The 18557-nt window shown below is 39.9% G+C and overlaps 1 long non-coding RNA gene across 1 annotated transcript; it reads right to left on the reverse strand.

Annotated features, from left to right (window-relative positions):
* Positions 1 to 245: 245 nt before the first annotated feature.
* On the reverse strand, positions 246 to 17788 carry LOC118802972. The gene is made up of 3 exons (XR_005006806.1): positions 17500 to 17788; positions 2361 to 2419; positions 246 to 314 (listed from the first exon to the last, which is right to left on the reverse strand). It is a non-coding gene; the product is annotated as an uncharacterized LOC118802972 (long non-coding RNA).
* Positions 17789 to 18557: the final 769 nt, after the last annotated feature.

Consider the following 18557-nt stretch of genomic DNA (forward strand, 5'->3'; position numbering starts at 1 on the left):
CACACAGACGTTCACCAGCTCCTGTTTTTTGCCTACTTTTCTCCCTCTCCTTCCCCTCTTCAGTCCTGGCGTTGCTGCCGCAGCACAGCACGGCCTGCACCCCCCTGTTGAAAACTCACAAACCATTCTGTGCTGCTACGGCACCGCCAGGCCCCGCTCCCGCTCCGCGCGCGCTCTCGCTCTGTCTCTCTCTCATTCGCGCGCTCACGCGCCCGCGCACACGCGCGGAAAGTCGTTTTGCGCGCGACCGAAAAAAAAGGACAGACACGCTCGCGCAGCAGAGCGCGAACCGGGGGGGACGTCGATGTGCCAACCTGAAAGCAACAAAGAGGAAAAAAAAAAAACATTAGCCTAACTACAAGAACCCTGTATCGATGTCACCGTCAGGCTCTGACACGGTGATTTAGTTAAAGAAAAAGAAGAAGGGGGGAAAAAAACAACAACCAATAGCTGCCGTAAGCGTGCCAAAAGTACGATAACTGGAGAACAACATCACCCCTGCATGCAAGAGATCAGCAACCTGTCCTGCTTGATTTTGCTAATAAAATATTCACTGACATATTAAATATGACGAGCAGCGTTTACAAGCTCAGAAACACAGCAAAGTCTCCAGTGCTGCTCACTTAACCCTCGCCGTGTTCACTTAACTCAGTGTTGATTTAACTCTAGCGGTGTCTATTTAAATCTCACCGTCTTCTTTTAACTCTAATGACTTTAATTTAACTCTCTTACGCCCTTCATTTAACATTGATCTCTCTCACAGAGTTCATTTGTCTCTTACAGTATTCACTTAACCCTTACAGTGTTCATTTAACTGTAACAGTCCTTATTTAACTCACTATCGCGCTTCATTTAACTCTTACGTGTTCATTTAACTACATTTAATTCCAACAGTCCTGATTTAATTCTTGCAGCCTTTATTTCCCTCTCAAACAGTCTACATTTAATTCTTACTGAGCTCATTTCACTTAAAAAAATCTTAATTACAAGTCTATACAAACTCGTTCTCATTTAGCTCTGTTACATTGTTCATTTATCTATTACAGTATTCATGTAACTTAGTGTAATGTGTGTAACTGAACACTGTAGTAGTTAATTCAACACTGGGAATTTTTTTTTTCAGTTCAGTCTCATTGCACAATTTCTCCAATTTAGTCTTACCCAAATCACATTTCTCTGTGATGGAAAAAAAAACTCGGCTGTAATACAGTTTATAAAAATCTAAACACACCTACATACTGTAACACTATAATCTAGAGTGAGAAGTCTTCTTCATTAAGACAGTCACTTGGAGAGGGATAGAAATATGCAATTGTCCATTTTAGAGTTATAAAAACTACACAGGGACACATGCCTCAAAATGGTCAACCATAAGATCTCGTTTCATAATTATCCACTGCCAGAAGGCACAAACACAATTCTTCTTCTTTCTTTCAGTTTTTTTCCTTAAAAAAAAGGTATATCCCAGTTTGATATACCATCGAATCATGGTGCCTTCTTATATCATGTAAATCAGTAACACACACACACACACACACACACACAGCCCTCCTGCCTGCAGCTCACTTTACTCCATAGCAAACCCACTGTAGACAATACCACTACCACTTTGGCCTACAAAGTGCTCAAATACAGTGCAAATAACAAAAAAGAACAGGTACGAGCACACCTGTACGTAACACAAAAAAAACAACTCCAAACCTCAGATCAACTGTCTTTCAACTAAACAAGACTAACAAGTTTCCCAGTCAAATTATGGTTGTAGAGTTTCTGAATATTTAAAATTAATTACGGTATGAAATTTTATACACCAAATAAGCCACAGAGCACCCAACAGTGCAGACTAACTTTGTGTTGTTCATTTTCTAAATGATCCGTTTCTAATTCTATGACCTTACATGTTTTGTTGCATTTCCAGTTGTAGCGGTGCAGCTGAGTCAGACAGGATAGTAAACCGTCTGCTATCAGCGTGAAACTGTAAAATTACATAGAAGCGCGGTATTCTAGGTGCTGTTCCACGATACAGATAAGTAAATTACAGTATTTTACTCCAACAGCTCTTCCACTGCCTCTCCTCTCTGAGGCAATGGCAATTACATAATCCAACCAATGAAATTTCTTTACACTCCAGCCTTCATCAGACTTCCAATCTCGCGCATATTTTACAGTAACCCTATTCATTTGCCTCTGTTTACGACGGCTTCAATGCTTACATTGTTGTAGTGTATTTCTGTGCGTGGTTATATTTGGAAATGGGACGTCCCAGACATAGTGTAAAAACTCTTGAACATTGGATGGCTATTCCCAAGTCTCACAGACACACCAACATATGATTTAGGGAAATTAACTAATCTACTTACCATTGGCACGATTCTGAGACACTGCCGTCCTTTGCGGTGTGTGTAACCATTCCCTTTGACTGTGAAAAAAAAAGAGAGGGAAAAAAGGCATTACTGCAATGCATGCATTGGAGTTACATCACTGGAGTGTCTCACTGCTACTGTTCAATTGTGAGGCTAGACTGGTGTATTTTAACTTTTTAAACCAATTCAATACTTGACTGCTAAAGATGGTATTAACACTTAAGTGAGGCATTTTTTTATAGAAATAAAATTAAGATAAATAAGAGTGTTTAATATTTTGCTTGAGCGAGTGTGTATGAGTGTGTGTGTGATTTTATTTGTAAGGAGAATTTGTGTGACTGAGTGTGTGCATGTGTGTGTGATTTTATGTGTAAGGAGAAAAAGAAATTTCTGCAATATTTCAACTACAATAATTTCAACCCCCCCCCCATTTTTCTTTTTTAGGTCTGAAGTTTCCAACCCTTTGAGAGTGTAGCCTATTTAGAGAGGACAAAAAAAAGGAAAAAAAAATACCTTTTTTAGTTTTATTTTATTAACATGCTCATGCTGCATGTGACACGTGCTTAGATGAACAGACACAGAAGCAAATTTTAAACAACTTCAAAGGACCAACTTCAAACTAAATTTTATTTGTCTTCCACTCGTTGAGCCAAAAGTACACAACTCTTAATTGATGTTCCAAAGCAAACTGGTTTCTTATCTAATCTTGCATATCAAAAAATCAACGAGTCATTGCTCCGGCCTCAGTAGTAGCACTTTCACCACTTTCATTATCAAAGTGATTTCAAAACTATCCAAATTGGTATTCAGTTTTATTTCTGATCATCAGTATTTCATGAAGTGTACAAGAATTTAGTATGAGTTGTCATAATAATACATATGATCCCCCATTTAAGAGAAGCAGAGTAACAATGATCAAAATACAGCATATACTGACGAGCAGTGGTAAAATTCAACCATTAAGACAAACATGAAGGTTCTTAATAGTGTTTGTCAGATATTTCACCACCATATCCGAGCAGGCCATCAAACAGAGCAAAAAAAAAGGCATTTTTTTATTACTTCAAAAATCATCAGTTTTCCTTTCACTGGAAAATTTCCAAAAAATAAATGTTATGTTCTTCTTACATCATGCAGTGGTCTAGCTTTTATCTAGTCTATACAGAGAGTAGTGTAACTAAGTTCGTCTTTGTAACTGCGTATGCCAAAAGCTTACAGAAAAACATTTACTTCCTACCACAAAAAGGGAAGTTGCAAGAGTACTTTTACTTGCTTTTACTACTGTACCAAACAAAGAGCACAGTATTTAACAATCTTTTACATGTGATTAAGCATGGATTGTGTGCATGGTGTGTGTTTATGTGTGTATATATGTGTGGCCTCCAGCAGCAACTGTTTATACAGTCCACTGCAATAGCAATTATCAAACCAATGACTGCACTACAAAACCGACACACCTAATGTCCAAACACAGCCATCCACAAGCAGTTTTTGCAACTTCCTATGCAGTCAGGTCACTTTTGCAATCTGCACCAGCCGGCTAACCTACACTGCTGTTATAAAAACAACAGCACAGCACAAATAGAAGGCAAAATATCAGGCTCCGATTTTCTTGCTAAAACAATAAAACATCGCAGTCGGCATTTAAATGAAAATTATTATAATTATTTTTTAAATCAGCTTTAGCATTCAAAAAACACTGCAAACCAAACAGACAGAAAATCATCAAGAGTATACATACAGGCCTCTCAGCAGCTTTTAGTTGCAGCAGTTGTCAACCACAACTCCTTGAAGGCAGAGTCAGATCAAGTGCACAAGTGCAAGTACCAAGTGCATTTACCTTAGTAACGTCAGAGAGAGGGGGTTGCCCTGACAGCACGTGCACTGCTGAGAACAGCTCTAATGCACTAGTGGAGTATTCTGAGTGTTGTCCATGTTCGCATCACAGACGGGACACTGCTCAAGCCACGTTTTACTACTAGCAAATATAGCTTTGTAACTGACAATGAACACAGGACTTTCATTGCTAAATTCACCAGCCAAAAACACACACAGGCACACAAAATCCAAGTTAAGGGCCAAAAAAACCTCACGAAGCAATGATGAGTTTACAGACAACCAACTTATGCAATTCTGCCCCACCCCCCACAACACTGACCTTCAAAGGCTTCCTACGCTTGCCATTTTACGGCTTTAAAATAACATGCAAATCTTTTTAATGTTCAAGCCACTTTTAACCAACTTCCTTGAATTTATAGGGCCCTCGGATGTCAAAAAAAAAACAAAAACAAAAACAAAAAAAAAACAACCCACAACCCATCAAAAGTACAAATGTTCACATGGGGGATGGGGGTGGGGAATTTGAAACTTAAAACTGATTTAGTAACCAGTCTTGATTAAGCATTTACTATTATAGAAAATAGTTATAAACATAAAATGTTTATGGACACATAAAAAAGCACAAGACAATAATAAAACTCCACTCACTTGAACAGTCGGTCTGTATTATTTACAAGAGTAGCTTCCTCTCAAAGGGAGATTAAAACGTGATCCCTTTGAAGTCAATACGGCCCTTCAAGCTTGCTCAACCCCATGTCACACACCAAAGCATTATAAATTTTGAAACCAGGGCATATTACAAACACAGAAACAAAACTGTAGTGATAAAATCTAGAATGGCGATGGCTAAATATATATAGATTAGTGCTTTTGATAAAGAAAAATCACAGAAAAATCTAAAAAAGTCCACCCCTTCCCTTGTGAATAATTACAATGCTTTTGCCTAAATATTGATAGAACTTCGAAGTCACAGAGGCTGTTTTTTTGCTAGAAGGACGTGAGTCATCTTTGGCCTATTAGGCTACCAGCAATAAAGAAATGACTACTTACTTCGGTATTGAAGTGATTATGACGTGTACAACCCGTATAACAAATGTGGTCTGTATTAATGGTAAAACTGAAAGTGTGGGAGTCAAATCCAATATCATGTAATGTTCACATTAAACAAGAACATTTGTCATTATCCTTGTGAAACATGTCTGAGTTTGGAAAAGGCACTATATAAAATTCATAAAAATTATTTAAGGTATTATATTTATATAGTTACATATTCTACTATATAATACTAATACTACATAATTGAATACATATTATTATTATTAATAAAATGAGTCAAATAAAAACATTTTTGGTAATTTCACACCAGCAAACAGGAACTCTGGTCTTAGCTTCATAAAACAAGCTGGGGCCGTATCAAAATGCATAAGGGTATCCTTTTGGACATTTGCCAAGAGGTTACAAGTCTATTTGAAGCCAGACTAATTTGAGGGGAACAGACTTGCACGGCATTTCAGTACACCACAAGTCATTGTTGATGATCATTATTGCTACTAATTGGTCACGGTAGCTGTGTCACAACAAAAGTGTATGTGTAGGCTATATGTTCAAGAAAAAGTTGATTTCCCCCGCGCCCGAAACTCCTGACAAAAAGCACGACAGAAAATACTCACAGCTGATGTCAGAGAGATGAGTAAAACTGTTACATGAAAATGATTGTTGCTTACACTGTGTTCTTCGCTGGCAATAACTGCTTTATTTGATAGACATAACCTAGAATGTAGCTAAATGCAAAAATATTTATTTTAAAAAATGTATGGAAAATTAATTTGCTCGTTGTTGGGATAATTTAAGACTATAACAGCACAAGTGTGAAGTCTTTTTAAAATGTATTTGTAGAGAGTGAGAGTGGAGCCACTGATGACTTTTTTTTCCCCTCCTTTTTTTCCCCCACAAGGCCGTCCTGATTGGGATGGGACTGGACAGAGGGGTATTCAGTACCCCAAGAGGGGAGACAGTCCCAAATCAGCAACCGTGACTACTCACCTACCTGCCACCACATACTGTACGTCTTAATCTAGTGGGTGTGATAATTAGCCAGACACTGCTGCATTGCAAGGTCAATGTATTTCTATGAGTGTGCTATATTTAAATTGTATTTGAAGAAATTCTAGTGGTGAACTATTGTGGAAAATTACAAACCAATGACAAATGAAAAATTTTATTTTTAAAAAATGTACATTTTTACTTTACTGCAAATGACACAAATATTGTCTTTCCCTACAATGAGGGTTTGGAGTTACAAAGATGAATGCAGTTACACTACCCCCTTAATAGCCTAGATTAAAAAGTTAGACCACTGCATGATGTAACAAGAACATCACAGCAGGCCATACCAACAAATATACTGGGGCAAGACAAGATTTGTGTAATCTGCATTAAAGTAACAATTTAAGGATGTTTTTAGTGATTTTTAACCTGCATCATTGGTTGGTAATGTCAACATGCTGTTTTTTATGTGTCTATTTATTTATTTTGCCCCCAGGATTTACTAAATGTGCTCTTTTGGCAGCTACCCTATAATTTAGGACATGAAGTTGCCCAGTATTAATGAATTGGGCCTCCATTGTGTCTTATAAGATAAAGATTGCAAAACTTCAGACCTGACCTTAAGTCTCAAACTACACTGTGTGTGAATTTATGTGGATCATCCTCATTATGTTCATAATGCCTCACCTGGCTCACAATGTGTGCTCCTGTGAGATCACCTTGTGCCTATTTTTTTTAAAGTATATTATTCTTATTTCTATTATATCAATTATTGTTCTTAAGCTAACTTTCACAGAAGTGAAGACATAAAAACACACCAACTGGCTCCAAGGCTCTCAGCTACCAACAAGACAATTGTGCAATAGTTGTATACAATAAACAACTTCAAAACTTTTTTTTAAGTGAAACTTTTTTTATATTCTACTCCTTTTAGCTCCACTCAAGACAAAGGAAACATAAGATAGCTGCTGCAGTAGCTTAAAGAATTTGGAGAAGTCAGTATTCAAATCAAATGGCCAAGTCAGTCTTCAAATTCAAATGAATGTTTTTGGGCCTGGACAAGAAGCACGTAAACAGAAGTCAGTGTTAGAATGACAATGTCCATTTTTTTACAACTCACTTTCCTACAGAGTATGACCGAAAGGTAAGTAGATTCGTACACTCCCCCCCACCCCATTAAGCAATAAGGGGTCAACAGGCCTGGGATTATTCTAATAGAAATTACCATTCTTGTAGACATATGTTAATGTGATCACTGAAAGAGTTGTGCAACACTGGAGTGTGTGTGCACAAGCTGTTTTTAAGGATGTGTAACAAGAGTGCATTTAGTTACACTGCACTTCCTCAAAACAATTAAGAGCAACAAAATACTGCAACTGAAACTAGTAAAATATGTTTTTAAAAGGTATATCTATACATTTTAAAATATACTAATTTATATATATAAATTCAGACAGATCTATATGGCAGGACAATGCATTTGTGTTTTGTGTGTGTGTGTGTGTGTGTATGTGTGTGTGTGCATTTACACATACATACCTAACTTTTAATATAGGAGTTAATTGCAAAATAATAACATAGTAATTAGATATATTTATATTTATACATACTAGTTCTGTCACAAAGAGACAGGATTCTTATACTTATTTCTTTGAAAAGCAAATGATACAAAGAAGATGGATATGTAATGACTTGGCCAACACACAGCTTCTGGTGATATTTCAGTTTAACTCGAATTCTCCAGTAAATATAATGTTTTACAAAAAGCCTGACCATTTTTTTATAAAAAATGTGCACCTAAATGTCTCACATCAATAAATGGTAAAATAATTGTTTGAAAAATATTAATAAAAAAATAATTTTAAAAAATGTAAAAATTATAGACATTCGTGTGACTTACAGGTGACTGTGAATTACGTGTGAGAAGGGTCATGCCTGCCACTTGATTTGTGTGTCTATGTGTGTGAGTCTACGTGTGTATGTGTGTGTTCAGAATGTATTCTTACAGTGTGAGGCCACAGATCAACAACAGAACAACTTCTGGAAACCTGCTCTGGACACTGGTAATCCAAATCACAACTGGAAACACTGGGCACAGCTTACTAACGAACTGTTCCAAACATTCACAGCTTTACTATGAATACAAACCTTGAACTTGAAAGTGAGAGAGAGAGAGAAACTAGCGAAACTGAAGCCTTATTGATGCCATCTCATCCAGACCAGAGAGTGAATTTCTCTCAGAAGTCATGCGAAGGTAAACACTGCTGTCTTTTTATGACATACAATTATAAGTGTTCAAAAAAATTATGAGTCTTCAAAAAAAAATTAAAAAACAATAGATAAGAATAATTAGTGGGTAAATAATTTACAGTCAACCCCCCACCTCTCTCAAAACGACATGGTGTAAATGCAAGTCGGACACATGGGACATGTGATAATAGTAATAATAAAGGTGGGCCTAATTTAGGAATGAACTGGGTTTGTAAATCTGAGGCTGAGGATTTCTTGAATGGATTTCTGTTCATGTGAACAGGAATCTCCAGGTGTGCAACGCCCTCCATGAGCCACACAGGCCAAACCTGGCTCTGATTCAGAATCGCCACAACGGTTAGAGGAACATGCACACCTCAGCAAGGCTCAAACTTTACTACAGCTACAATTTCAATATCACTCCCACCCACCTTAAACTACACTTTTTCAGAATGAGAATCTGTTGTTTAAAAAAAGTCCCTTGTGTGTTTCACTCCGTCAGAGGTGTTGTAATGAATAGTGTTTAGGCAGCAGTAGAATAGAAAATCTCTATGAAATATGTAAATCAAGTGTATTTAGAGACTATGGTGCCTTAGGTTTACTCATCATGACTAAGAACAAAAGGCAAAATGATATGAGCCCAGGCTCACAAGTGTCATTATAAAAGGGCAGCTAGCGTAAGCTAAGCTACTCAGCAACTAACGAGCCTTTTTTCTCCTTTTCTTTGCTTTGCCATCCAAGCTTTGCTGGAGCTAAGAGCCACAGAAGGCCCACTTTCCCCCACCCAGTACACTTTCTTCACACTTTTTCTTCTGCTACTGCAAACGCTGTGATGAACCCTGCGTTTTCTTCAAAGGAAAAGACAAGAAACCTAATGCATCACATTTCAAGACAAGACAGCACCTCCTCCAAAAAAAGGTCAGTGTCTAAATTAACAAAATGACAGCAAAAGTCATGTAGCTGGAGCCCAGTCACACTTCAGCTGACACCAGAACGCAGCTCAAACGGTTCATCCTGGCTTCTGCTTGTTTACTGGCTAAACTAACGTTACATCGTCAGTGCTGACTCACCAAATTACACAGCTTTTTTTTTTTTCTTTTTTGGTCAAAAAAACTTTTTTTTTCTTAGTCGCTTGCGTGGCCAGACGTAAAATGGCGCAAAAAAAAAAAACTCCCGCAAAAGACCTGCCTGCTTGACCTGCCAGTGTTCATAGGTTTTCGACATAACTGTTACATAAACATGCGCCTCTCTGATCATATTCAGCAGAAAAGCTCACAAAGCTTACCAGCTCGGAGGGTCGAGAGAGTATCTAGTGGCTCGACTTGTCATTTCAGTCTTCAGTAGTCGATGCATCAGAGAGAGAGAGTGAGAGAGAGAGAGAGAGAGAGAGAGAGAGAGAGACTGACGGACTCTCTCTCTCTCTCTCTGCACCACCAGCCCCGTATCCGTCTCCCGCTCAAAAACGAGGTCGAAAAAACACCCAAAACGACAAAATCTCCGACTCAGCGCCACTGAAACCGAACACCGAGGCTCTCGGCTATTTTACAGAATTTTTGAAGATTTTTCCCGCGCCGTTTTCTAATTTTGAGAATTTTTTTTTTGTTGTTTTCAAAAAATGCTCGTCCACACACGGCTGCGCAGCTGAAAAACAGACAGCCTTTTTCCTCCCACGACTCCTCTATCAGTTAGAGCTGGTCACTTCTGCTTCTGCCCCGCTCGACGGCTGCCGATCTTTCTCTCTTCTTTGTCTGAGAGACGGTCCAGCCCGGCGCCGATTCTCGCGCTCAGAGACCGAATATCTCCGCCGTTTTCCCTCCGTCCTCCTCCGCCTCCCGCCCGCAGCTCAGCTCGGCTCAGCGCAGCGCAGCTCAGCGGTGTTGATGTTACTGCCGCTCAGTCGAAAATGGCGCCTAAAGTGACTCTCTTCATTCAAATTCGTAGGAGCCGCCCCCAGCCCGCATGGGCATGCCGGGAACATGGACTGGCTGAGTGGTTTGAAGGTGGAAAGATGCACACTTTTTTGTACCGTAGGCAGCCACGCTTATTCTAACTGCTCGTCACTTACTTAATAATATCGCCTATTTGAAGCCGTGAGAGGTGAATGCGTCAGTAAATGTCGTTACTAAAGAAAGAGCTCACATCGAGGTGCACTGTGAGAGCCTAAAAAGGTATGAAACAACAACCTCTAGTTTAATGTCTTCTGGGTCAGTAAAACCATATGCTTAACAAGTTTGTCAGTGAACTAATCTAAATGAACGTGGCCAGGAGGGGTGGGCGATACCACCGATTCTTTTCGATCCGATATCAAAGCTAGTAATTCAATAACAATACTGATACTGAATTTTGGGTCTTTGCATTTGTCTTAACTAAACTCTCCAATCATTGACCTATTTTGAAAAAAATGTATGTTTGAAGACCTATACTATACTATATTGTTACTGTCAGAACAAAGTCTTGAATCTCCACATTTGCCTTTTTTTTGTTAACATAATATCAGCTGCCCTTTGGGTTATATGAGCATTTCATGATGACTGGACCGATAGAAATGGTCCACAAATACCTGAAAAAAATCTTGTTGCATTGACATACATTACAACTTACCATTTTGGAGGTACAAGGTTTTGTTCTGACAGTGACGATATGCTTGTATAATGCCCAGTTGTGTATGTTTCTATCCTGCACCTACACTTTTATTTGTTACACATTTAATTTCCTTAAAAGAAATTTCTTAAAATCATTGCCTGAATTAAGTAACTGGTGGCAGTATTTTTATGTAAATATCGGTTTTCAAAAGGAAGTGTAAGGATTTAAAGTCTCTATACTTCTGTATTGTTCATCCATGCTGGTACAAAACTACAGACCAATCTCAGCACAAATATGAAATTCCATTTCTGGTCAGAAACAAATTTTAAGGGCCAAACACATACTTACTGACACACATCTACTAGTATAAGCATGATGCTGAGTTAAATAGAAGCAACAGTTGACGTGACTACAAACTTTGTTATAATTAGCTTATGACATACCAGAGGTTGCTGTAGGCAGCTGAGGGCAACATAGCCAAACAACTTGTGTAATTGGCTCTTAAGGAATAGACTAATGTTTTGTCTCTGTCTTCCCTTGATATTTTGCTTAACCCCTTAACATCTTGGCCTTATTACATCCTTATTAACATCCCAGCCTTATTACATCCTGGGGCTTATTATTCACTAACTACAGGGACAACAATGCAAACTGGCTGAGTTATTTTTAAGTTATAGAAGTGTGTAATAAAAATGTTTACCTCTGCTTACCAATCTACCTCAGTGTAACCTTGCAGTCTGCTCTGTTCCAAACTGCACAGAATGTAAAGGCCTCTGAGTTGACTTTCTCTTAAACACAGTGTAACCAGACAGCTAGCTTTTTTCTGAAGTGATGTCATATTTTAACATGACACTATGAATTTACTTGTAAAATATAGAATATAGAATTCACATTACCTATACAGGTATATAGCATATGCGTACATATGTATGTAATACTATATATATGTAATGCATGTATATACATACAGCATGTAATAAAAAGAAAGTAAATTAAAATACTAAACTATAATAATAATAATAATAATAAATCATGATAAACTATAAAAAATAATTTGTTGTCTTGTTTTTTGTCTCTTGGGTACTGAACCTCAGAGTTTTTTTTTAAAGAATAATTTTACTATTATTTTTTTTTTCAACAAAGTGCCAACAAATGTAGCAACAGCCAATTTTCACTGTAATAAACTTTAAAAAGCATATGTATTCAATTTATTAATTTTCTCATCACAGCAATGTGCTCACTTGTGTGTTTTAAGTGCTAACGTCTTCAAAAACTCAAAAGCTTTTGGTGTGACAAACTGAGGTCACATTTGAAGTGCACGCTTTTTTTTACAGTGTTGTTCTCGTCCCTATCGCCTCCAATCTGAGGATGAGGGCATGCATGTACATGAAGACTGTGAGTGCATTTCTTCAGCTTATGCACCATGTAATATTTACTGTCTTAGTAAAGTCATGGAAACGAGGTGACTCTGAGATGTGTCTGTGTTTCTGGTGCATGACGTAGTGATGAGGGAGAGCCTTTCATAGGTAATGTCGATTACAAAAATGATGCTCTTGATGTGATAACCAGCCACGTACAGTGCATTACATAGCTGGGATCTGAGCAACAAAAGGACTTACCTCTGCAACACTAAGCAGTGCTTGTATCAGGTTCACACAAAGTTAGTAACAATCCAAGTCCATTAAATTAAATCACAGTACAAAGCAGTGTCCTGTGATGTATTCCAAATGGCCATCTAGTAATCTCCATTTCTGTCTTCTGAATTTCTGCACTGAGCTTATTTTCATAGTGGGAATTAAGGCTTGACAACAAGAGACCTAAAGCTAGGTTCATACCAGCACTAGTTCATATTTATGACAGCATTATTTAAGCACTATTGCATATTTGTGACAGTTGCTATCAGAAAAATGAATGTCATGTTTATAGCTGCTGGTACCATTAAATGATGTTGGAACTACGATGCTTTTGGGCCTAGCTTTAACCCCTAAACACTTAGGCCTCATATATAGGCCCACACTTCAGTTCCTCCCTCTCATAACTACATACTTTACATATTAGTTTCACAGTAGTTACTGAATAGTACATTTTAGGATTAACATCTGAATAATAATCTTTTAGTTTAAGGAGTTTAAAGGACAGAGTAAGTGCCACACCATAGTCTATGATTCACACATTCAAGCCATAACTGAGACAACGACAACCTCAATCTAATTGCCCTCACACGCAGGCCTGCTAACTCTCTGCAATAAATGTGACTTTAAATACATGTTTACAATGCCATAATTTACATGTAGCTAAGTTCTCTCACAAAATCAGGGAGGCATTTTAAACTCCTCTAGCTTTTATCTGTGAATAGGCTATGTACCTGCATGTCCCATCAAGGTCAGCAAGGAATCAGCCTTGTCCCACAGAATCTGAGAATTCTTTTTCACTGTTAATAGTTTGGTGCAAATTAGAAAATTTTATCTTAATCTGATACCATTTTTTTGTAGAATTGTGCAGAGAAGAAACTGATCGATCCTGGCCATCAGCATCAAGCATATATATATCTCCAAAGATCCACATAATTTTAGTATTGCTCAGTCACGTTAATTTCTCAAATACTTCCCTCTAACCAAATGGATATTGGATATGTGTGTGAGGCTCAGAGATATACCATTTGCATTCAGTCAACTCAGGGAAAGCGATTACATGCATTTGAAAGCCTTTCTTCTACAAAGGAAAAGGTTGGTTCCATATTAGTGGTGCAGTAGCCGCATGTGATAATGCTGTGAACATCAGGGCAAAGGGCAACCTATGATATGGGTTAGCTATAGCCTATCTGAAGCAGGACATAAATGCTCAGACAGTAATCTACATCATGGCCTGTAAAGGTGAGCATCTCTCGGTGCACTGCTCTATAGCCACCAGGGCCTTTATATCTACAAGAATCGTCTGTGTCTATATTTCTAACGCTGTCAGGAGTTCAGAGGCATTTTAATTCACATGGGATCATGTTGCTACAACAAATGTGGTGAACTATACATGTTTGCAAAGTTAGTAACAATCTAACTCTATTAAATTGAATCCCACTATAAAGCAGCGTCCTGTGACCTATTCCAAACGACCCCTCTAGCTATCTCTATTATTGTTCTTCGCAAGCTTATTTTCATACTGAGAACTTTTCATGGTCTGATGTTGCAAGAGAGGTAAAGCCATATTCACTTCTAGGGAAGCTTAAATTGCATTTGTATGACAGATGCAGTCAACCTTTTTACAGTATTTGCCGTACCTAACCTGCACAACCCCAGAAAAAAGGCAGCCAAGTCTGCTACATGTCAAGTGAACTTTCTTGCACCCCGTCACTTGTCAGACACTGTTTTGTTGTGTGAGAATAGGGTAGTAGTTGTAAGGGGCAAGCAAGTGTGTGTGTGTGTGTGTGAGAGAGAGAGAGAGGGAGAGAGAGAGAGAGAGGGAGAGCAAGAGAAAAGGTTTTGTTCTCATTGAGGGGTCTCAGGCGCCCCTCCCCCAGCTAAAGTTGTCTGTAGCAGCTGCACCCCTGTGATCTCCCCTAAACAGTGTGGGAGGGGGCAACAGTGGGGCGACATCGCCCCCTCCTCTTTTATAGAGGCCAAAGCTGCACACTTAAGCGACAACATCCATCAAAAGCCAATAGACGCCTGCAGGTCAAGCCTGAGAACACAACAGCGACCTTTGACCCCTGTTAAGTGAGCTGGCCTAACAAGACATGACCGCTGACTCACGCTGGTTTATTTGGTTTATTTCACCAATTAGAGTCCTGCAGGGGGGAGAGATTACAAATGTGACAACCTTCTGATTACATGGCCCCAACTGAAAAAAAAAGTAACTGACAGCTCTAAGATATGTTCTGGCCTTTAGTTAGACTCCACAACACTACATAATTCCTTAAATTACGCACATATTTTAACAAACAAATTAAAGTCTGATTGATCATTATGTATGAAGTCTTCTGTAGTGTACTGAAATATCTGCTGCTTAATTAAATAAATTCTAGATAACATCTCATCATCGCTTTTCGCTTGTATTGTTGCGTGATGTTTTTTTAATAAATGATCTTAAGTAATTTAAGCATACAGCTGAGGCACTGTCATAACCACACATATTAACCACACTAAATCATATTTTAGTTTGACACCCACAGCTAAAGTTTTATGAATTATTGAATGTCACATGAGATGACAACTAGTAAACAACACTTTGCCATAATATTTAGTGTAAGTAGTCTAAGTTGACTTGTAAACTGGCATCTCCTGCACTGTAATGCTATTATCACTGTCATTTCTGATTCCTGCACTAGCCACTTTTTCCTGCATATTATATTTACATTGGAGTTGCACAATAACTACATAATCTGCCTGCCATACAGCTTCTTTATCCCTTATCGGCATAAATGCACATGTATCTATAAAACTAAGTTGTGTATATTTCTATTCCTATGTTTATTGAATGTGTAATGTGTAAATATACTAGAGATGGCATAATGGTCTTGATAGGTACTGGTATTTGGCCTATATCAGCAGGAAATGCTGTATCGGATATTAGAGGGAAAAAATGAATAAATCTGATCCAATCCTGTAACAAATCTAGCCTGAAATACGAACACTGACATTGTGTGATATTTTGTTAGATGTTTATTTCTTCTTGTGGGGTAATAGGGAGTTTGAGAGGTTTAATCGTGATATCCTATGTTTAGATGTTCATCTTAAGCTTAGTATTTCAATTAAAAATAGCTCATTTTAAAGCTTAGCAGTTGTTAAAGAAAAATATTGGGTCAGTAAGTTTCAATATCAGTATTAATATCAGAAAAATTGTCCCATCTCTAATATTCACATGTAAATTGTGTCAAAGTTAAACACTAAGACAAATTCCAAACACATGCTAATGCATTTGGTGAATAAATTTAATTCTGATTCTCATTCTATGGGCCTACATGGAGCAAAAAAAAACGAAAACAAAAACAGAGAAAACAAAGACAGAAGCTCCCACTGAGCCGATTCTGATATTTTAGGTTAATTCTCTGGACATGTCTGTGTTGAAAATCTCTCAGGCTGTGTTTCAGTCGACTCCAAGACAAGTTTGTCTTGGATCAGGCGGGCTGCGACTACCCTGACGATGGACCAAATGCACTGGAAGAACATTCTGAGGCACATTCAGCCGATTTATCTCGGTTCTGGGTTCGTTTAAGCTCGGCTCGTGCACTGTGAGGGGAAACAACGAGGCCACTCTGAGCTTCAGCGGTACGAACTCAAACCCGAGCGGAAGTCCCGCCCCTTCGGCGCCGCTCTGCGATGATGTAACCCCCCCTCCCTCCCTCCTGTCCAAATTTAGCACGGTGTTGATGCCTCTCCGCTCTTTCCTCTGGATGAGGACGCTGTCCGTCACTCGACGTCACGACTATCCTGTTATTATTGTAAACAGTCCACCCCGTTTCTCTCTCTTACTGTAGCCCTCCACCAAACCAAAATCCAGCTAACCCCCTCCCTCCACCACCACCACCACCACCTCCTCTCCTCCTCCCGGGTTCTTTGTTCGTAAAGTAAAACGATTCAGGATTTCACAAAATAATAAAATAAGCAAAAGGCGCGAGCGACATCTCGCCGTTGAATTAGAGCGAGCGTGCTAAAAGAGAGCCAGTGAAAGACAGTCGAAAATACAACACAACGAGCAACACGTGTGGTTTATAATCGTTTTTGAGATACGACGTCGGGGTAGATTGGAGAAAATGTGTAGCCTGTCGATGAAGAGCAGACTAACCTACATCTCTCGTGCTCAGTCGGAGTGTTTCAGGCTGGAGTGAAAAAGGGGAACCGGCTGGCACTTCGCTCGCGGAGAAAAAAAAAAACCCTGACGGTGAATTGAAAAGGCGAACGGCGCCGCTGCCTTCAGATGCACTTCAGCGTTGGCACTGACCAAAAACCTAGCAAATCCACAGCCGCGATGTAAAATGTCATCGACACGAGAAGCAGCTTTGCTCCATTTTTCCTGCCAACAATGCTGTCAACCGACAGCCCGTAGTGTTCATTCAAAACCGAGCAGTCCTTTCTTGTTTCTTGTGTTTTTTTTCCTCCCCTCTCTCTCTCGCGCGCTCTCTCTCTCTATCTCTCTCACTCTTTACGCCCAACAACTGTGTTTGTGCTCTAGCTTGTTTACCTCCCCTCCAGGTCCTGGAGGAATTTTGATAAGCTCGATAACGAGCCGTTGGATTTGCCCGGGTGAAAACAAACCACTGCAACTTTCACCCTCCGGTGCTGGAAAGCCTCTCCATCTCTCCACACACAGCCCGTTCAAACGCGCTCGGCGCTGGGGAAACCCAGCGAAAGAAGCCCGGTCCTGTCAGAGTGGACGGAGGGAGAGAAGGAGGAGAGAATGGGTAGACGAGTGCATAAATGAGACTTACTTGGAGCGCTGGCGGAGCTGGAACGCACCGCGAAGCCCATTGTGACGTGCACGTCGAACCGTGGAGCCGCGCGGGAAAATAAATAATAACAGCAAATAATAACAATGCCGTAATATTCCACTAGACTGCCGGGCTTTCCGTTAGCGCTGCCAGCCAAGGCACCCGTATCTCTCTCGTTCTCTCTCTCTCTCTTTCTCTCTCGCTTTTTTTGTTGTTGTTGTTGCAATTACGCCAAGCTTCAAGGAAGTTGTCCTTTTGTTCCAGCATTTATACGTTGCGTCAATGTTGCGAAAAGAGGAGGCGGAGCGGTGGCACTTGGAGTAAGAGAGAGAGAGACAGAGAGAGAGAGAGAGAGGGAGGGAGAGAGAGAGGGAGAGAGAGGGAACGGTGAGCACACGACCTCATGTCCAGAAAGCCCAGTCCTCTCTCCACCCTGACACCAAAGCAAACGGCCAAAGGGATCTGAACAGCTCTCGTTGCTGCAAAGCTTCACCATGGCTAACTTGGACGGGGCAGGTCGGTGGTGGTAGTTGGGGAGTGGAGGGGGGGTGGGGGGTGGAGGGTGAAGTGTGTGTGTGTGTTGAGGGGGGGGGTATAATACGGGGGTATGTGGACTCGGAGGGAGGGTAGTAGGGCTGTGAAAAGTCGAGAGGCGAGACGAGTCCTTTCATCAGATCAGTGCGTTGAGCCGGCGGAAAGAGAGCGAGGAGGAGGACAGTAACAACGGCTCAGGAAGAGGAGGAATAGCCTACTTTCTCTATAAACGGTTAAATGCGAGAGAGCCAGAGAGGGAGAGAAGGAAAGCGCGAGCACGTGCGTAAGCTTTTCAATCATGTAGCCTAGTTATAGTAGCTGAGGTAAACGATGCGTTTTATTCACTCTTTTGCTTTTGCCCCCCCTCACCTTACCCCCCTCCCCCCATTACAGCCGAGTTGCATCACGAACTTTTTGCCTCATCGCTTTGCTGTCAGTCATTTTTTTCCACCAATAAACGACGGCGCCCCTCAGGTAACCGTCCTCACTCACCGCCAGACTCCACAGAGCGCGGGTCCGTTTGG

The sequence above is a fragment of the Colossoma macropomum genome, unplaced genomic scaffold (assembly GCF_904425465.1).
Source record: "Colossoma macropomum unplaced genomic scaffold, Colossoma_macropomum, whole genome shotgun sequence".
In the NCBI taxonomy this organism is placed as follows: Eukaryota; Metazoa; Chordata; class Actinopteri; order Characiformes; family Serrasalmidae; genus Colossoma; species Colossoma macropomum.